The sequence below is a fragment of the Pseudopodoces humilis genome, chromosome 1 (assembly GCF_049639895.1).
Source record: "Pseudopodoces humilis isolate 2021_Gansu_Grassland_sample_001 chromosome 1, ASM4963989v1, whole genome shotgun sequence".
NCBI lineage: Eukaryota > Metazoa > Chordata > Aves > Passeriformes > Paridae > Pseudopodoces > Pseudopodoces humilis.
The window spans coordinates 32,465,704-32,488,028 of record NC_142200.1 but is presented as its reverse complement, the minus strand read 5'-3'; the positions used below and the strand labels follow the sequence as shown (position 1 = coordinate 32,488,028).

The 22,325-nt window shown below is 37.2% G+C and overlaps 1 protein-coding gene across 7 annotated transcripts in view; it reads right to left on the bottom strand.

The window, feature by feature from the left end:
* NCOA2 (nuclear receptor coactivator 2) overlaps window positions 1-22,325 on the bottom strand; it is a 188,642-nt gene that overhangs the window by 156,358 nt on the left and 9,959 nt on the right. For 4 of the 7 annotated variants that reach the window (XM_014255672.2, XM_005517104.3, XM_088052708.1 and 1 more), the window contains exon 2: window positions 22,140-22,219. The exons of the other annotated variants lie outside the window; for them this stretch is intronic. The gene's annotated coding sequence lies outside the window, so the exon portion shown is untranslated. The remainder of the gene's footprint in view (window positions 1-22,139; window positions 22,220-22,325) is intronic. 7 annotated transcript variants of the gene reach the window in all.

Genomic DNA, 22,325 nt, shown 5'->3' with positions numbered 1-22,325 from the left:
TTCCCAACAGATCATGAAATTTGCCGTATCAGACAAAAATGTCTGGCTAAAGATAGGTAATTAAACCAAGCATCCATAATTCAGCAGAAAAAGTATTTTAAAATGGACTTGAGAGTACCAGTAGTTTACCACAAAGACTTGAACTTTATGTATGGCAGTCTTCTGAAATTACATAGCTGAAGAACAACAGCTCAAAGAAAAAACCCATCAAAAACTAATTTCAAATACAACCAAATGCACAGAAAAACCCACTTGTCTTTTTGTGTATAGGCTATTCAAAGATGGCTTTCCTATCACAATTCTGTTGGGCTATTTGTGGGAAGACAGGTAATTATTTACGCACAACTTTTCAGAGCAAAGATGGACATAACGTGCAGTTAAGACAGGCAGATGAAAGGCAGCTGACGCCTGCGCTGACACTCTCCAAAGCACTCCTGATGTGGAAAGCCTCTTTTACAAGAATTCCCACTAATTCACAACAGGAAGGGAATCATCCCTAAGTAGGTAGGCTGAGATTTTACTCTGCTATTGGTTATATTACATTCCTGGTGACAAAAGTTGTTGACATTAAGGCTGAATAGTCAAATTTGTGCTAGAAGAAAAACCACCTTGCATATTGCTTTCAATTTTTTTCCCACTACTGACAGCACTTGAATAGCCCAAGAGTTTTGTTTAAAAGTTTAAGACAGTTTCTACCAAATGGAATCGAAGAAGTAAGTCTAATACTGTCTTACAAAGACTGTTTTGTTTGCTTTTCAGTGACATAGGCCAGTGGTACTTTGTCATTGCCTTTGAAACTATCCACCATTTCTTCTTTAGCTTTACAGTTCCTAGGAAATGCATAACCTCTGTGCCCAAATGTTTCAGGACTCGTTTTCCCCGAAGGCCATTTCTTAACAGGACAAGCTCACACATGTGGCCAACTGCTATATTAAGGAACAGGATTAGTATCTGAAAACCGATCAACATCTACATCACCGCTGGATAGAATAATTGAAATTACTGCAGCATCATTCATCGATAGGCCCGCAATCAGCTCCGAGCATCGCTAGCATGGTGCGCGAGAACGAGAACGGGGCTTTAAAAACTCAGTTGTTTTTCTAACAGGGTTGTCACTGTTGTAAGACGTGACTTGGAAAGCTTATGAGGTGCAACTGAGTACTTACTCAGCTGGAAGTAATAGAGTGATACTTTCACAAGAGCCTTTAAAAACCAAGTGTGCAAGTGATGTAACACCAGTAGATAGAAAAAGGACAGGAAAACAGCATGTAGAGGAGAAGAATAAAATGCATTTATGTGAAAAGCAGAATTGTTACTCTAAGGGTTTTTTCTCTTAAATCTTTTGCCTGATAATAACAGTGCACATTTCAGTAACATCCATTTGTGTATTACACTTGGGAGAGTGCTAAACACTCATTTAATTTGTAGAACAGCAACAGATGCAATACCCCAATCTCTCTGCTTCTGCCAGTTTATGACAATTTATTTATTTACTTGGTTATTGGAATCACAAGAGGCTGGACTTTTAACTTCTTCTATTGACCAAATCCAGAGATATATGGAAAGGATATAAACACTTAATTCACATAATTATGTTGAAACAATGCCATACTAAAATAAACACAGAAATTCATGAGTATTGAAATCGCTGCTTCAGCTCTCAGTTTAGAAGATCTGGAAACAGAAGCCTTAGAATACACTCACATGAAAAATAAGAGTCAGTCTTCATTTAGAATTTCCTGGTTATTATGGATATAAACAGTACAACAGAAACTTATGAACTTTGAGATTGTAGTATCTTAAGATAAAACATGTCCTTAAAGTATGGTTATAAAAATATCCATCATAGTATCTGTAGTCAAATATACAAATTAATATATTTACAATGGAACTAACATGCCATAACAGTCTCTCTGCCAAAAACATTCGTTACTTGGGTAGAATAAACAAGTATCTTCAGGTTTTAAAGCCTTTTTGCAGTTCAAAATTCTCATTTATCTCCATTACTGTATTATATTAAAATGTACAAAAATTCTGCATTTAGGAAAGGGAGATAAGAGAAGATTTCTGTAAGACTAGTATTCTGAATGGTGTTCAAATGTATGCAGATAACATTACCAGTTCTGCTGGCACAAATTAGGTCCTATTCATTTTTATGGTTTCTGTTACCAAAAAGAAACAAAGGATGACAGCACTCTATTTTGGTTTCTCAAATGCTGAAAAATTAAAAGTATCATAAGTACAATTCAAAGTGGTGCTCATTTGGAAAGCTGAGGAAAAACATTTTTCAAAAGAGGAAATGTTAACATTTCAAACAATTATTTGAAAGCTCTTAAGGGAGTTGAGAGAAGTAAGGACAGGATTATAGCAACAACATTAGGTGTAAACATAGTCTTGTAAAGTACAGTGAAGCAAAACAAGTGTGTGTATGTGGGTGAGACATTATGGAAAAGGAAATAAATAAATGAGTCAACAATTACATTTATTGTTTGAAAAACACGTATTAGATTTTATTCCATGATTTTCAGCAGATTTTAGATGATAGCCTTACCATCTTACTGCTGTAACCACAAGTCTTTTTCCCACCATTTTCTCCAAAATGAAATCTCATTTGGAAGAGGATCATAAATGTATTAGGGCAAAAGCATTCAGTTTCTGTTCTTTTTTGCTTATCTTGCCACCACATGGGAGTGAGGAAAAAGGGTCATTGCTGCAACTACAGACAGCTCAATTTCAGGTTAGGAGCACTCATTTTCTAACAGGCAGGGGCCATCAAAGAACTGACTTACCAAAACCATTTCCTTTGCAAGTATATTCTAAAGAGAGTCCTGTCAGAATAAGATTCATGATGAATCTTTGACTGAGACTGAAGATCACCTTGAGACAACACACTGAACAGTCCTGGTGCTTACAACAAGTATTTAAAACCATAATCTGCTTTGGGCAAGTTGGCAATTTTACAACTTGAGCTCCTGTCACCGCAGGAAAATGCACAGTAGTCACTATTCCTTATTTCAGAATCTCCCTTTCATCAATACAGACTGTAAAAAAAGATGTCCAACACCATAATCTCATCCTCATATGTAACAAGCATTTATCAGGTGTCTCGTTATGTTTGAGAAAAGGAAAATAAAAACCTGACTTATTTCTACTCTACTTAACTTCTGACACTCGTTAAAGCATTAAATGTTTCTTACCCTCCACTACCATTTCCTAAGATACTCTTGTGTAAAGAGGCTGAGAGCTGGTGTGAGTGTAGAGGGCGAGCTATGGGATCACCAAAGGACTCTATTGCATTTAGTTCCTTCTTAGGAGGCACTTCCCAGACACATCAGGAAACAAAGTATCAGAAAGTACTTCACCTGTCTGGCAACGACTCATAAACTGCCATAAAATAACATATATTAACAAAATCTAGCTAAGTCAGTGAAAAAATTTAAATTACACACTTGATTAAGGATAACAGGACTCTGCTCCTTAAAGCAGTATCACATGAGTTTCTCAAGAGCCACCAAAAGGCAATAAAAAGAAAAATGGAGTGTTAAGTTCTTCAGGTGGTCAAAAGCTTCTCTACCAGAATATGGTACTTTCTATTCTTTTTTCTAAAGCTTAAAGAATGGTTGAACCTTTTTAGGTCATGTTTTTAGTAAGCTTTTACTTTCTGTACAGCAATTTAAATCACAAGTACATTTTGTGGTAAAAATTTAATCTACTAAAATATAAATGTGCACAAAAGAAAAACAATTAAGCTTCATCTGAAAAATATATTAAAGCTGCCAATACAAAGTGCACACATGAAAAATTAAGCCTGTAAAAATATATAATGAAAGACATCTGGCACAAATGTCAGCCTTCACATGCTTGTTTTGTCAGCTGTCAAATCATGGTAATATATGATGGTAAAAGGCACACTGACAGCAACATTCCTGGTATTTTAAAGAACAATCATAAAATGCACGCATCTGCATTGCTACCAAAGTAACTGAACAGGGCTGGTGGGCCACAGAAAAATATTCATGCTTAATGCTCCTGAATCTCAAATGAAACTCTGTACCAAATTATTTCTTTTCCACACAAAGCTTTTTGAAAGAGTTACCTGGAGTTATTGCATGAGTTATTACTCATACAAGCCTTTACAGCTATTGTAGGTAAATACTGTTCCTAAGCAGCAAATGACATGGGGTCAAGGAATGCTTGCTATTCATTATATACTCACCTTTGTCAATAAGAAAAGTATTTTAAAAACATATGCAAGAGGGAAGATAAATTCCTCCCAATAATTCCCAGCTTGATTCCATCTCAAAGAGTTAATTATTTTGGTATATCTTAGTGATTCAAAAGACCAATGTTCTTCGTCTACATCAAACATGAGTTCCATTTACACTTTGTACTTGAGCACACGAAGCACAAAAACCTCAGGATGTGGTCCCATTTACCATCTTCTTATGGTCAATACAGACTAACAATAAGTTGGAAGGAAAATGAAAATATTATATTGATATAGGTTTTGAAATTAATTTGTTTCTTTATAAAACAATGATTGAGAGCAATCATTTGTACCATGGGACAAAAAAAGGAAGTTGTCCAAGATTATGCTACCTATCTGAAGATTTTATATAGCATTATAGTCATCATCTCCTGGAAACCAAAGGAGCAGCAGGAATAAGACTTAGTCATAAAGACTCCAACCTAGCTTCCTGTTAAATATATAATCATGTTGCAACAAAAACACATTACTTTTAAATAACCATTCCTTAAAAAGTACGCCTGATTTTTTTCTGCTGTAGTCAGGAAGCTAAATCAGGTCTGCATTTATTCACATACCAGTCACACTGTGGCATTTTATTTAAATGCTGAGAAAGGTGAAGAAAGGAAGTTTTCACTAGAAACTAAGTTTATTTAGTTCAGCTGTTGGGATCCTTTTAATTTGCAAAGTTAATTTCTGCCCTGATATTATGAAGTAGAAAAGTTTTAGTGTCTCTGAAGCTGACTTTCAAGGCAGAAGGCAAGACAGAGACTTTAGGGATAAAACTACTACTCTTGGCTTTCAAAGACACTGCAGCAGGCACTGGACTTGCTAAGTCCCAGTGGAAGCTACAAAGTGATGGGCTCTCCTAAGGAAAACCCCAGTAGGAAAATTTTATTAGATGTCATTTTATAAGGTAAGTTGAAGCAAAGTCTTCCACTGAAGATTTCAGATTTCCACTGAAATTCAGAAATAATGAAGCCTAGGCTAAAACTGGCTGAAGTACAGTTGGCCTCACCAGGAGTATCAGACCTGACCAAGGGCATCTTCTACCACACAGAAATCTGATGTACACAAAACTGGCCAGTAACAGCTTGAGTTTGTGACACTTGCCTCTACCATGTTACCATTCAAAGAACTTTTCCCCTCAAACATTTTACTGAGCAACACTTAGCATAAACTAACTGCATAAATCTCACATAAATCCAAAGAGCAACTAGGCACATAAGGGAAGTTCTCACAGTGGTCTAAGTCTACAATCACTTGTGGCAAAAGATATATACATATAGCTCACTGTTTTCATTAAGTTTTTGTTATCGCCAAGACTATTAAAATGAAGCTTTCCACATGAGCAGAGGCTCAGTGAAATATTACTGCCACTTCAAATGCTTTCTGTATAATATCAAATACTACCAAGATATTTAATCCGATTGATTATCTGAGGCTGAAACAAACAACTTGCAGCACTGACAGTGAAAATCATTATGTTAGATGTGGGGAAGGACAAATGAAGGCCTGTACTGATCCACTGCCAGAGAATACTGTACATTTTCTTTCTGCCTCTACCTTGAAAATCAAGAGACTGAGGAAAAAGAAAAAGGATGCTAAGACATGACATTATGGCTAATTCATAGATGAACAACAAGACTACAACTACCAGTAGTAATTTTAATTTTGTACAATGTAAGTATCCATTATTTGCATATTTAACCTGAATTTCTCAGTGTATGGAGTTTTTCACACTTTTCTATAAAGAAAGGGTGTTGTAAATTTTAAATACCTGTATACATTTCAGAAGATTATATTAATATTTTCATGTCTTTTTCAACAGATTTTGAAGCACATAAGACAGTGTCTTCCTATAACTTATCTTCTGATTTTTAATATAAAAAGTCTTAAGCCTCATAATCCCTCTGCTGCACAAAAAGGTGCTTTGATTCTCAGCTGACAAGCAGAGAGTAAGGAGCATGGAAATTTAGCTTGAGAAACATGCACTTGACCGACTTTGTGCCCTCAGCCATCTATGATTTTGCTCTTCCATAATGATTTTCTGAAGCCACACATGAGGGCTGTCAACAGGTATGGTCCTTCTTTCACTACCAGGATGACAGTCATATACCTGATGATGTAATTTCTTACACCCTGTAGAAGCACAGTTCCTTTGGGGCAGTGGAAGTAAAAAGGGTAAACACACAGACACATTATCCCACAAACACACTAAACATGTTTTATCTCAGTCATGATCTCATGGGTTTCACTTCCTCCAGAAACCAGACTAAAAAGGACCAAGGTAGGGAAGATACATCAGATTCTCACACCTTTTTATCTCTCTCCTGCTCGCTTCCTCAGTAATTTTCAGTAAGCCTTCCCTGTTACACTGTACCGATCATCAACGAGAAGCTTGGGAAACATTCTGGCATCCATGTAATTCTTGTAAAAACACTAGGAAGTATAATCCTCTCAAAACAAGGATCCTAGGGAACTAGGGAAGCAGTATTTTGGCTTTTTACCAACCATTTCACAGCAAAGATAATTAGTAAGTTACATACCATTGGAAGCAACACCAGCACAAATCCAGCTTCCCTCACTGCTTGCTCTCTCTTCTAATGATGCCAAGATCGTGACAGGCTTACTTAACATGGCTATTGTTTCCAGTTTCAAACCCTTATACTTAATTAAGTTTCAGCTCTAGATTATCTGTCTTAAACAGACAAACAAACCAAAAATACTCCAACTTCATTACCTCACCTTTCCCCTCACCCCCCTCACTATAGCAACACTGCATCAGAAACACTTCAGAAGGATTTCGTTTGTGTTGAATGGCTAGGGTTTGGTAAGTGCACGTGATAAGCTACTTTTGAAATAAATTACACAGGATAACATGTTTCAGTAACAGTAAGCATCCAGATTCTGGTCAGTCTTTTCATACCAAGAGAACACTATGTATCAGGAGCAAAAGTCTGTGACAGAAGTCATCTGAAAAAAACAAGATGAGTAATAAGTTGTGTTTCATACATATTAGGTACAGTCTTCCATCACCTGATGAACTGGAAGAGCTGCCCCTCTGTCTCTCACACATAAAGCTACTGCCTCTTGGGATCAAAAAGTACCAGACATTTGCAAATGCTTTAAAAGTTTTATATAATACATAATCACACATGCCTGTGCACACATACACCCCCCATCCTAAAGGAATTCCATTATTTCTTTCCATTCAAATGCTGAAAAGATTCAGAAGAGCTGAAAAGATTGAGACAGTGATCAGCATCTCAATACTCCTTTCAAGAACCAACAGAAAATGATAACTAATTAAAAATTCCAAATATTATTAATACAGGAAAATATGTCCAGCTTTGACAACCAATGCAGTCATGGAATAAACACTTCCATCTTCAGTAGCTGCTAAAACAAACACTCTTTTACAGGCTTTGACAGAGAACAGAATTCATTTCCCCTTTACAGCTGCAGTGTTTCAAAGTCAGTTAAACATCAATGTGACAGCCTTACTTGCAAGAGCTCAGACATTTACTATATTATCTTAGCTGGACATGAGCAGAAAGCAGACACTGTGAAGGCGGAGAGGGCAGGGGGGAGAGAGGGAAATCAAGACTGTTTTTCTAAAACACCTTATGAAGTGTTCATCTTAGTTTTTGCCAAAGAGTTATTTTTCTTGTTCATTTAGTCTGTATTTAAAGACCTGGCTAATACAAACACAGCATAGATCTGGAAGGCAAAAAGTTCACTAGGATGGAGCTTGTTTGCACAGACACTACTGAGCTACCAACTTCTCGCTCTGTGATAGTCTGCTTCTACAAATGAAACCCAGTTGACTGAGCTATTATCAATGCTTACAAATTAAACTATCCTATTTGCTGCTAGTCATCACCCCACTGATTTTCTCATTAATACCTAGAAGACACTCAGTTTAGTCTCTTACCCTAATTTCTGCCATTGACTTTCCTGTACAACCCCTACCTCACAAGACCATTGTGAATCTTAATATATATTAATTTCACACAGAGCAATAAGCATGCTAACTACTTAATAGTAAGCTGTTAGGAATATTGGCCAGATGTCAAACCAACCCTAACAATGGCACAGGCCGCTAAATTGAGGATCATGAACAAAGATTAGACACTAAATAACTGTAGTAGCCATTTGCAAATTGAGGTTCTGTGGAAACCTGGCTGCTCGCATGATTATGGTCCTGTCTACTTCCAGGTGTTCAATTACATTAAACGAAATTAAAAATACATCAATACATGTTCTTACTACTGGTTTCACATGAAAGCAGTTGTTGCCATTGGGGGAAATGCTGCGACCACAAAGAGAAAATGTCTTATGAATTACCTACACAAATGGTTTGCTGAGTGACTAGTTCTTTCATGACAAATGATACCTACAATACTGAAAAAGTTTTCCATTTGGATAGTGAACATATTTATCACTTCTCTATGTGTGCTATAAGCAAGCTTGAAAAAAAAAGAAAAATCTGCATTTCTTCATTTATTCTTAGTGGTGTTTTGTACATAAATACTGAAGAAAAGGCACGCCTGAAATACAGCTTAAACTACAGATCTACTGTTAAAAACTAAAATTGAGAGAAAACAGTAGCTAGCAAAAACAAAACATTGTCACATGAAACAGTCTGTAAATTAGGTTATTATGTGGCATTCTTTTTTTCTTCTTTGAGCCAAGTTGGAATTTTAGAGAAAGATTGAGGATTTGTGGCCATATCATTTGGCAAAACATGTAACCTTATACTCAGGAAATCTCCAAATCTCAGCTAAATCAGAGTTTGAGCCACCTTTCACCTTCTGAAGGGTCATTTCACAGCTAAGGGGAAGACAAATCAAGATGGACTTCATCTGTCAATAATAAAATTACTCTTCCTTCTCTCTTCATAGGAGTCCCAATCTGAGGATTTCTGTTTCACAGTAATACTTTGAAGTTTCTGTCTGGCCATTGACTGACTCCCCACACTCCCCTAAGACACTTTGATTAATTTTTCCCCACTAGGAAAAACAAGAGAAGCAGATAAAACACTCCCTAACAAGTTTTTTTGCCTGTGCTTCTCTAAGGTACCCTCTTCCCCAAAAGCTCGAATGAGTGACCTCCAGGGAATGCTGCCCAAGCCAGACTCAGGAGATGAGCTGGCCTGTAACTCTGCCTACTACAGAGAGACGGTGTGTTTTGATTTAATAGTTTACTTGCTAAATCTTAGTGTTTGGAGGGTTGCAGAGGTCTTTTGGGGCTGTGCTTCTGCAGTCTCTGTACCCCAGCACCATTATTTTTAGTAACCAGCAAATGGGTGGCTGTAGGACCTCTCCTATCACCAGAAAGCTATCCAGCTTGAAGTGGACAAGCAGTTCAGCTCATGCATGCTAGCAATTCTTCAGATAGAGGCTTGCAAGCCCAGCCCTGCCTGCTTCTGCTGCAACTAGCACTTCATTACACCCATTTCAATGCAGTAGACAGGTCTTTTTTTTCCCTTTTGTAAACAAACCTTTGATCGAAATACTGTAAAATAAACGTGCCTCCTTTCTCTCTTTATAAACCTTATTGCACTATGTTAGTTACATATGTGTCAGCTCTTAAAAAGCAAAAAAAAACTTCCATATCCCAAAAAAATTCCCTTCCCCCACATGTGTATGAAACTGATGACTATGCTGTTTTACCAAGTATTTCTTCCCAAAATTGCAAATCCTAAGACTTGGTCAAGATGTTCATTGCCATATCAATTACCAACTTCAGAAACATGATAAAATACATTGAAATACTATGAAAAATGAAATGAAAATAACATGGAAAATTTAAACCCGATTTCAAATTGATACATATCAAACTACACCATAATAAATATAGCTGCATTAATTAGAAAAAGGAACAAAAAATTCTCAGAAGCAACAGTAAGTAAATTCTGCTAAATATGCAATTCAAACTATGTATAGACCCAGTTACTCAAATCAGAAATCTTAAGTGAAATGCAGCACGTGGTGTGTGGCAGATTGGCAATGGAAAGTTCTGTAGGACAGGCTACACTCAGAACAGTGCTGGAGCTGAGCCCACGACTCATGTCAAAACTGATGTCAAAAAGTCTTGTGAATTTTCTCAGTATAAGCAATGCACATTGCACAGCTTGTCTCCATTCAATACCCCTCATCATTAAAAATGATGCATTATGCTAAGCTTTTCATTGTCTTAATTTATATCCTATGGCATCACAAAATATAGATTTTTTTAAAAATTCAACCTAACTTGCAAGACAGAGAAATATGCAATCTACTGGGATATGACTTGTTATATGACTTTTAAAGGTGAAGTGTGACTGAAAAAAATGTAACAGCAACATGCAACAAATTTCCAATATAAAATAGTGAAAAGTAAAATGTTAGAGCAAATTAATTTTTAGCCGAAATCCCCCTGCTTTTACTCCCCCAAATTCAAGTTACTAAGTAACTGCCAAATACTCCCTTCATGTATGACACAGCATAAAGCAGTTGAGTACTTGTATTTCAGCAATTTCCAAATTAATTTTAAATGTTTTGGCAGGATAAACTTTACATGCATAAACTTGCAAAATATACAAGCTGCTTCTTTACCTACTTATAAAAAAGCAGAACTCCCTTCAGTTCCAGTCACATGAATTTAATTTAATAATCAATTTTATTAGGAAAAAATACAGATTCTTCCTGCTGGGGCACAAAACATTCATACAAATAGAAGAAACACAAAAAAACCCCCACTTCTCCGTGTGTAAGTAACACGGAAGACAAAACAAACAGTAAAACCCCAACCCCAACTTCCCCCCCAGTTAAAGAGGACATTTCCCCCTTATCCTTCAATTATATTAATCTCCAATTAGAAAGCTGATGGTCAGTAAAAAAAAAAACCAAAAAAAACCAAAAAAAACCCAAAAAACAACAAAAACAACAAAATAAAAACCCCAAATCACCACCCTACAATTTCAACCTTAAGTTAGATCTTAAAAATAAGCCCCATTCATACAAGGTCTTAGGCATCAGGTCACAATCCTAATTTAAAACAACAAATTTTCCCTTTTGGTTCCATTATAAGGTGATAGCTAGCACCTCTAGTAATTTAAAGACATCCCATTTTCCTTGAGGTTAACCAGACAGCAAATCAAATAATCCCACAGAGGATTCAGAACAGGCTTGACCCATTACTGAAGTGTTAAATTAGAATTTCAAAGAGTAACTCCATAGTCACCCTTCACAGGGATAATTTTTAATTCTTCTCCTGTGAAATGTGAAGTTAAGTCAATACTTGGTGTTTTATCTCATAACAAAAGCAGACAAAAATACTGCTAACTCAAAACAATCTAGGTTGATTCTTGTTTAATAAAATAGCAAAAGGCCACTGCCTCAATGTTTTAATAGGCAAGTTCTCTCTAGCATTTTTTTACAATTTCAGTATTAATTCACATTGGTAGAGAGAAGCAGGCATTTTATTTATATTTTATGAAATTAAATACATAAATATATTTATTTTCTCAACACAATCTACAAATGCCAATGAATCTGAACTTTGCATATGGAGAAAATAATGACGATTGACCCCATTTTACAGCTAAGAAAATGAGGAACTGAAGCTCAAGTGATTTGTTTAGTACACTTCTGGCAAACCTGGCACTGAAGAATAAACCCTTGGCTCTCTAGCACGAGGTCTAGCTCCGTCCTTGTCGTTACCTATGCAAGTTCATTCCCACAGGTATAATTATATGCAAATTTCAATCACATGCAGGGGCAAATATTCCAAGTTCCCAAAGTCTAGAAAATATTCCTGCCACCTTATGTAAACTATTGGTTGAATAAAAAACAACAACAAAAGAAGTTGTCTAAGGCAACAATGTGTTAAATTTTTGTAGCTGACCCTAAGCCAGCCTAAATAAATAATTTTAGTTGCCTGTTCAACACAACAGCAGAAGCTTAGCACAGCAAAAGCCACAGAACTCATTACCAGCATGGCGTAAGAGTGGTTGGTATCACCTGGTATCGTAAACAAATCAACAAGACAGAACTAAAAACTGATACTGCAACCAGCACAAATTACAACATAGAAAAACACACACACACAAAAACCCCACACATTTTTAATTATTAAAATAAGCAGTAAAATTTCTCATGTTGTTGCAGATATGCACCCTCACAGAAAAAAACATGTTACATTTATTTATTCTTCTCCTCAAGACACTGTGTGTAAGAAAATACCAGTTCCCTTTTACTGACTTCCTTCCCTGCCAGTGGTAAGCAAAATCAGTTAAAAAACAATAAAACACGATGTTGTCTTTACATTCAGCTAATGCAAGCGAAATATTAGCAGAAGCAGTTTTGACCCAATATTGGATTTCACATTTTCATCTTTCCTGTACTGCCAGTTAGCTCAAACTTTCTGCAAGAAACCTTATTTCCCTTCTCAGAATCTTGTCTCTTAAAAGTCCCTACTCCCACGAGGAAATTCTAAGGGCAGGTTCACAGTCATCCTTCCTCAGCTTCCGCATTACAACTTGAGTAAAATTTTTTTACACAAGTGTAACCAAACTGAGCACTTATGAAGAAGTTACCACTGTGATTATACAGCAATATTTCCACAAAATCAGAACAGTAAGAACAGTCTTCAAATCATGTCAAAGGCAAGAAAAGTTACAGCATATGGCCCTTCCCACCATAACACAAAGTACTCCCTAATGGGTTAAAATTTTTAAGAGTTCGATTCCACCACTGCTGGCCACTTTATATATAGTTCACATTTTTACTTCTCATCTGCTGTGAGATACCTAAATAGGTCTTATTTTGATCATTTCAGGTTTTCAAAAATTCCTCATTTTTACTCGAGGAAATACCTCACACTGACCTTAGCAATAGATTTGGAAAGAAAAGATGGCATATGCAGTGGCAACCATGTGAAACTTTAATTGTATTACATATTTGTAGTCAAATGCATCCATTTAATTATGGACAATGATACATCTGATACAAGGAGTGGAGCTGTGCTTATAATGAATTTTTTATTTCAGCCACTGAACAGGAAAACCACATATTTTAAAACTGCTACAAGTTGTGCAAATAGTCAATTCACCAGGAAAAAATGCCCTTGTTTCAGATACCTTACTTCATGTCAAAGTAGGGTAAGCTATTCAAAGCATTAAGAACATCCACAAGGGGATGTAATTGCTAAATATATCTGTGAATGTATACCTTAGCTTCCTTTGCAGTACCTTGTCTGAGGAGAAAACCTTATGGGCAGCAGATAAATAAATTACACCTATAAAAGTAGGCAAGAGAAAAAATTACTGTCCTCTACTCCAGGACACATGAAACAGATACAATGCGCACCTCCCGCATAGGAAAATCAGTTCTCTGACCAAGTATTTACACACCAATAAAAAGCAGAGCTATTCCAGAGGCAGCAAAGCTCTACTCAGAAACACCGAGCAGCCCAGAGACCGCAGCCATCTCCTAAGAGGCAGAAGACCCAAAGCAAACCTCTGCTCTGAATGAGGAGGAGCGTGATTCCCTCCTCCATCTTGCTGTGCACCCACATCTCAGTGGTGAGAAGGCGGAGGCAGGCTGCTAGCCACCCTCCAGCCTCTCCCTGCTTCAGCAAAGATGGGTGTATCCCCAGTGTCCAGGGCTGCTGGTGCAATTGCAGGCACAGCTCCTGCACTCATCCCGGGTGAAGTGGGTGGCACTCTTGGCCACAGTTGTAAAACACTGGCAACCTGCCTGTCCCCAGCTTGGCACAGTAGGGAGAGGCAGGGCCACCCTGGACCCAGGAGGAGCCAGGGAGTGAGACCAGAGGCCGGGAAGCAGGGAGCCATCTGACCCATCAGCTGGCCCTCTGCCCAGGGCACAGGCTCTGCCATTGAGATGGTGGCCCTGCAAGAACCCTCTCCTTGTGCCCTGCAGCAGCTCCCACTCAGGCTGTACCCACAGCCATGCAAGTGGCTTCCCCCTGTGGCTTACTGACTGTTGAGCCTTGCTGTGACTCTGGCCCTGACATCCAAAACTCTTAATTTCAGAATTTCCTAAGTGAGCCATTATAGCATTTCTGATTAGCAGGGACTTTTCCCCCCTTCCTCAATGAAGCTACTTACAAAATTCCAGCCAACACATTAACAGCTTTAAGCTAGCCATAAATAAATTTTCAGTAAGCAATTCCCCCTCAAAATGCACACACACAACCAAGTCTAACTCTCTAGAAAGAGTCTCACAACCATTGATCAAGCTGTCACAAAACACGGGACTATCCCAAAGCTTTATGAGATTGTATCAGAAGAGCACAAAACCATTCTCCTGGAAGCTGGGGGTGGAAGGAAACAGCTCAGAAAGCAAGTGATGAAGCAAATAAGAGGACGAGTAAGTAAGAGGCAATTTTGATAACTACTGTTACTGGAATCAAGTTCAGCAGCAGCAGGCTGTTAGGGTTTTTTCCTTCTTTAAGTGCCCACAGTACCTAAAACAGGACCGGAGCATCATATGCACGGTTCCATGCCTGTGTTCAAAAATAAATACGTACTATTGTGAAACATATGTGCTATATACAAAGCATATTTGGCACCAAGCAACTAAGGCTTGGCAAAATTGGAAAATTAATTGGAAAATTAATAGAACAAATCTATTTAACCATTGCAGTTGTGGCATACACCCTGTGGTCTATAGTAGTGGCAGCAGCATGGTTGGGGTATGACAGTGGTGGAATAGCAGCATCATATAAGATAGCCTGGTTTAGGGTAGTTTGGGTTTGGGGTTTTTTTGGCTTCCATAGATTGGTATTGAGTATGTTTCAAGTGTGACAACAATAGTGTTATACAATTTGGCGTGCTGATATTGGCTCCTAAAGTATTTAAATGTTGCTGTAGTGGCTTGACCGTGGCCAGATGCCAGACACCCACCAAAGACCTCCCTCTTACTCCTTTCTGCAGATGGACATGGGAAATAAAGTATAACAATGAGTTCATGAGTTCAGATAAGAACCGGGAAGGATCACACACTAAACACCACCAGGTTAGAATCAGAGATATTAATTGCTAACAGAGAATCAGAGATATAAATTGCTAATTTATTGCTAACAAAATCAGAGAAGGATAATGACAAGTAAAATAAAGCCTTAAAACACCCATTCCTTCACCCCTCCTTCCTTCCCAGCACTGCCTTCTCCCCCACCACTGCAGGAAAAGAAGGAAAGGGGGTCATGGTCAGGTCATCACCCGTTGTCTCTGCCACTACTTAGGGAGAGGAGTTTTTCCCCTGCTCTAACATGGGGTCCCTCCCATGGGAGACAGTTCTCCACTAACTTCTCTAAAGTGAGTCCATCTCAGGAGCAACAGCTCTCTACAAACTGCTGCAATCTGAGTCCATCCCATAGTCTTCCCCAAACTGCTGCAGTGTGGGTCACTCTTCCAAGGGGTGCAGTCCTTCAAGGAGAGACGGGTCCCCTGTGGGTCCTCCACAGGGTAACAAGTCCTACCAAAAACCTGCTCTAGCATGGGCCCCTGTCTCCATAGGTCTGCAGGTCCCTGCCAGGACCCCGCTCCAGCATGGGCCTCCCATATAGACACAGCCTCCTCTCAGGTATCCACCTGCTCCAGTGTGGGGTTCCTCCACAGGCTGGAGGCAGATCTCTTACATCCCCATGGACCTTCATGGGCTGTAGGGGCAGAGCTGCTTCACCTTGGCCATCACCATGGGCTGCAGAGGAATCCCAGCTCTGGTGCCTGGAGCACTCCTCCCCCTCCTTCTGTGCTGACCTTGGTGTCTGCAGAGTTGTTCCTCTCACATATTCCCACCCCGCTCTTCTCTGCCCACATTTACAACTGCGCAAGAGCTTTTTTTTTTTCTTAAATGTTACCTCAGAGGTGTCACCACCATTCCTAATTGGCCCAGCCTTGACCAGTACCAGGTCTGTCTTGGCACTGACAGGGACTGGCTCTGCTGGACAGAGAGGAAGCTTCTGGCAGCTTCTCAAAGAATCAACCCATTACCAAAGCTTGAGCATGCAAACTCAATAGAGCTGATCAAGAGCCTAGAACTTGGATATTGACCAAAGAGTAAGCTCATGAGGAAGGCAAGACTAAAATCACAGTCAGGGACAAAGAATATTTTAAACATCAGTAGTCATGCATCAAGCTCCATGTACCATCAGCTGCAGATAAACCCTATTCCACCACAGGATACATTCTGGAAGTTACATACTGTAACTCGAGACAGAAGAAGTTTTACATGAGTCTGTTCTGCAGGACTAAGCAATAAAAACACAGTTAACCAGGATCTGTGAAGAGAAGCCAAGCAAAAAACCACAACTGAAAACTGAAAGGCCATAAAAATTAACCCAAGTGAAATTTCATGTGTTGGCCACCTACTTTTAGAGAAATGTTGATGGTTTATCCCATTTTAAAATACTATTAAACTGTGTCACCACACAGTAGTTTCAAGCTCACAACCTGAAGAAAGAAATAAAGGGGATATCTCACTCTTAAAGTAGTAAAATAGGTACCTAAAGATTCAAGGACAAAGGAATCCAATGCAAAATGAGATCTTCAATTCTATGTGTTATTTGTAAGGATAATATTTTAAAGTTTAAGTGAGAACATTCAAATATAAGCTAAGAAAAACATGTTGAAAAAAAATGAATAGAAACATTTTAACTCCTCCTGACACTACTACCGCTTCCCTCAAGGAAAAACCAAATTGCAATACCTACTATAAAACTAATTATTTTCTCAGTTCTAATTTTAAATATTCCTAGTTTGCCTATTGTCATTTTGAAATATACAGAGTGTATAGAGAATGCTGTAGTTTATTGATTTGGGATTACTGAAGGAAGAAAAGTACTGATAATGAAAAAAAGGCAAAAATCTGGACCTTAAAAACAGATGCTGGAATAGGAGAACAGAGCATATTCTTCATTTATCCTGGCCACAGTTGCAAACAGAGTTTTAGCAACACATTTACACACTGGCAAATATTGTGTACAGAAAAGTGTCAGTACCCTTTTTTGGTTGTGGTGAGGTGACTAGAGGAGGTTTCTCTAACATATTTGAGTAGTTAGAGCCCTGAACAATGATACTGTAATATTCACCAGTATTTCTAAATCATTTTCATAATACTGAACTTCTGTGACTTATCTAGGACCTTTCATCTGAATTTTTCAACATCCAAAGTTTGTTTTAAAAAGAAAACCTGAAATTTCTTGCCAGTTCATATAATATAAAAGCAAATTAATCATACCATTACATGTCATTATAATGCTGCACATTGTACAACACTTTATAATCATCTACAAATTTTCTTACCATCACAGCAGATAAGTCTTCTGAGCCTAACATCCCCACACTGTGGTATTAGAAAAATTCACCCACTTCAATGTACGCAAATATCCATGAACCTCAAAGTATTGTAGTATAATGTTGTCAAATAAACAGACTACTGGAATCCAATTTCCAGAAAGCCAAGGCAAAATCTACTGGCCTTTATCTGAAATACATTGTCATTTTCAAGCCCTGTATTTAATTAATACTATTTACTGTCAAGAGCCAAGCTGTGTAAATATTTCACTCTTCTCAATTCGGGGACTAAAGGCAGGCCCAGAGGAAAATCTGCCCAAGTAAATGCATCTCATCTTCTTTGATGATGCAAGTGCTCAGTTGTCCTGTTCTTGACCCCTCTAGAATTCCTAGGCTCCAATACTGGTGATACAATGTCATCAATCAATATATAAAATATACATTGATTTTCCACAGATGATAATGACAGCTATTTCTTCTGCTAATGCTAATACAGTATAACTTTGTCCATATAAAAAGGTTCCTATCAAGGTAAGAAATGAAAAATCTTAGCAAAGTCCATTACAGAGTCAAAACCAATATTTAAGAAGTGAATAAAATCAAGTTAGCAACCCCATTTCCTAAACATTTTTTATTTATCTCACTGAAACTGCAATGTTCAAAATAATCTTCCAGGATATAACTACATACAAAAGGCAAGCTTCAATCAATTGAATGAGCATTTTCAACAGTCCTGGATATATATCAAGTTTGGTTCCATCAATGCAGTAAAAAGTTCACTGACAGAGCACTCCATTTAAATCCATTTACAGTAGTTAATGAGTTTTATATATATAAGAATAGTTTAATCCAGCTTTACAATGAATTTGAACACTGTGGCCTCAAAACTACGAAAGTACTTCAAAAGTATTTTCATTACTAACAAATCTAGTTCTCCTAATTGCAAGCATAAGATTTCTCTCTACAGTAGAGATTTTCATAAAATTTAAAGGAAAGAAATGCAATATACGTCATTAGTGTAAATTTCAACTTTTCCACAAAATAATGATTTTCATAAACTCCTCGTTCCAATTTTAGGAGAAAAAAGCTTTTAGGGTGCAATTGTATAAATCTCAATAGATGTTCATTTCCTAATACTTCACTTCTCATTGTACCACCCACACAGAACTTCACTCTCAGATTAGGAGTATCATTTTGACGCTGATTACATTAAATTCACCATAATCAAGCATCCACTTTTACGAGCATCTTCATAGGCAATTCATGTTAACTAATGTCACTACTGAACAGCAGTAACTGAACACGGAATAATCTTATCACATTTCATGCAAAACGCAGCTCCATGGTTTTGAGGTCTAGCAATGAAAACACATTCCCTTCATTTATCACAAACCAATTCAACACAGATTAAGTATCCCTCACAAAGCAGACCAGATTTATTAAAGATTACACATACCTGTATTTTACTTCAGCAGTTTCAGAAACACAGCTTCTGTGGGATTTAGGGTGCTCTGAACTGACTCCAGAATTCTAGGTGAGTACCATTACAACCCTGCTTTGCAAGCTGACAGAAGTGAGCTCTGCCTTATTCAGGTCTGATACTTGGAATCTACGAAGGTAGTAAGATAAGTTCCTCATTTGCATCCTCAAATTAACACCCAAGGCTCTTAAAACTTGTTTTGATATAAGGCAGTTTTATTTTCAGTATTGCACTTTATTTTCTGACAGCATTCCCTTTACACAAACACGTATTGGGAGAACACAGTCAAAAATGAGACATTTGTCAGAATTTTCTATATCTACTACAGCTGTAAACAACGAGCACTATAACTCAGAATCAATAGACACACAAATATTTTCTATCACACTTGACACTAACTACAACAGAAACGACAATGAAATCACTACAAAGTTAGATGGAAACAGACTCTCCAGATCAAGAGTGACAGAAAACTGAGATTTCTCTAATCTATGTTCTTTTTGCTGAGAAATATTCCTTACAAAGCAAACTACTTCATGAAAAAAGGAGAGAAATATTAAAAAAATGCTTTCTGACTGGTAACTTTTAGACTGGAAAATAAAACAGATTTTTTTTATCTGTTTGGGTTTTTTGCAAGTCTAAACTTACTATCATTCTAATTGCATCCCTTTTTTTGTTAGCACACAGCAGTTGCTTCCCACTACCTCAACTAACATGAAAAATAGACCAAATAAGCTTTAACTAGTAGTTTCATTTTCCAAAAAACTTGATACAGTGATAGGCAAGCTGAATGTGCACAATTTCAGTCAGAGTCGTGGTACAGTCTCACAACATACAGTCAAAACCAACATCTGTAATTCCACAAGCAACATTAGCTAAAAGCCGAGATCCGGATTTCTTAAATGACGCTCCAACTGATGTATCCTTCCAACACTTCCAACAATTCCTAGTATAATTTTAGATGGGTATACTGGTTAAAATAAACAGCTACAGCTCTTTGATCTCGCAACAGAGAAGGTGAACATGCAAGTATGTCAAATAACAGCAGCCCTAGACACTCAAAAATCAATAGAAAAATTTCCAAGGATTCAATGGAACCAAAATTTTAAACTATTCCTTGTCTTATGGAACTTACTTTTGCTGAACTGTAATAGGAACAAGGAGATAGCCACACACTTTAAAGCAAAAGGATATTTTGAGTGAAAACTACCCCTCTGCTTCACCCTTGCCCTATAAATCCTTCCATTACATGCATTTTTTTTTTACAGTGGTTTATTCCTCAATGTCATCACCATAGACTTCATATACAAATATTCACATCATATTTGTTCTTATACAGGTTTTGAACTTCCCAAAATACATCAACTGTATTTTGGTCAGCATCTGTGAAGTTACTAGATTATTTTCTCTCATTCTATCAACCAAATCTATAAGTTTTGGTGCAGAATGTAGCAACACCAAGGAAAAGACAGGAGGGTTTTTTTGCCACATAAATTAATCAGGAAAAAAACACAAGCAATTATATGGAAAATGCTTTTTATTTTAGTATTTCCCTAATGCATTTGGTTTCTTAACTGAAAATTGAAATTGAGACAACGGAAAACAAACATACGATCAACTTGACAACAAAATTTCATGTTCTCTATAGAGAATCCTGGCAGTGACATTTTTCTCTTTATTACACACACCTAACTCATTCTGAATGCTATTCACTAGGAAAACAATATTTCAGAGTCTTTGCAATTTTTTAAACAATTTGCTTAAATGATTACAAAAGCAGATCATTATTGAGAAGACCTGCACAAGCACATTATGATTATGTAGTCCAGGTAAGTAGTGTAAATAAATAATAATTAATATGGCGTAAGTAATAAGTGTAAATAAGTAATAAAATCTCTCTGGCTAAGCATTTAGTTAAGCACATAAGTTAATATAAAACAAAAACAAATTATTAACCAGAATTACAAATTTCATTGAATAGAATGAACTCCAGAGTGTTTTATCTGAACTGAAAAGGGAAAAGACAGAAAAAAGCACTGGAAAATTGCTTAACCTGTTTTCTCATTCACTGATGCTAGAAAATTAGAGAAGTTTAAAGAAAAGCATTGTTAGTTCGCAAAAACTGCTGAACATCATTAACAAAAGAGGAAATAATACTTGATGTGGGCATACATAATTTTATCCATATTTAGTTGGCATTTTATAAACAGTCATCGCCCAAACAACGAAAAACTCTTTCAGCAGGCTCATTTCCCACCTCTATATTTAGTGTACAAGCCTCAAAAATACGTATTTCTGACCTTAATAAGTCACTCTATGTGTTAAAAGACAACATTTATTCATGAGTACATTGAAAAAGTTCTCACATAAAATCTCAAAAGCGTATTTGTTGTAAAAGATTTATACTGCGTGAATATACTGATATATCAAACATACCTAAAATAAAACCACAGCATTTATAGTCTACTTTCCTTTACTGCACTTCCAAACTATTATTAGTCTGCATTTAAACAATCCGCAGGGGTCTCTTTTTCTAATTCTCAGTGGTATTATCCCTTCTTGAGAGCAGAGTTAAACAGGCACAGCACTGCCTGATGGAGTCATCAGACAGTAATTCTTGAGCAACAAGCAGTTTAAGTCATCACTGTCATTATACCAATTTCAACCCTCAATTTAAGTAATTTATTAGTGCACAGAGTTGGATAGAAAAGCTTGTATTATTTCATATTCAACCTCTGCCATAAGACAGACCATAATCAGTACATCTGAAAGATGTCAATTCCTTAGTTACAGTATAAAATATCAAACAAACCTAATGAGAAAGGCTGAAGGGATCAACATATTCTTTCTCAGCAGAAAGCCACATTCCTGGTCCTGGCACCAAAGCAAGGACCCTCTGCTTCCATAACCAGTCTCACCATTATTTTCAAAGCTTCTAAAACATTAATATTTCCACTCAGAGTACAGTATCACACGTCACTTAAAAGCAAGGTTTGTTCTGCTGTATCCACACAATCAATTTAAGACATCTCCCATCAAACTCCCCAGTGAAGAAGATAAAACTGCAACACAATCCAATTAAATGCAATAGGATATAGACAACTCACCAAGACTCAGCGATGCGGACAATGATTTCTAGGGGCTGTGAATGCAGGGGGCCTCACTACTCAGATACATCTCAAGCATGCTAGGAACAAATTTGAGAGAAAAATATTAGTTTGGCTTTTTTTTTTTGGAGATGGACACAGAAGAACAAAAATATGATGTTTAGCACATTGCTGCTTTAAGCATAA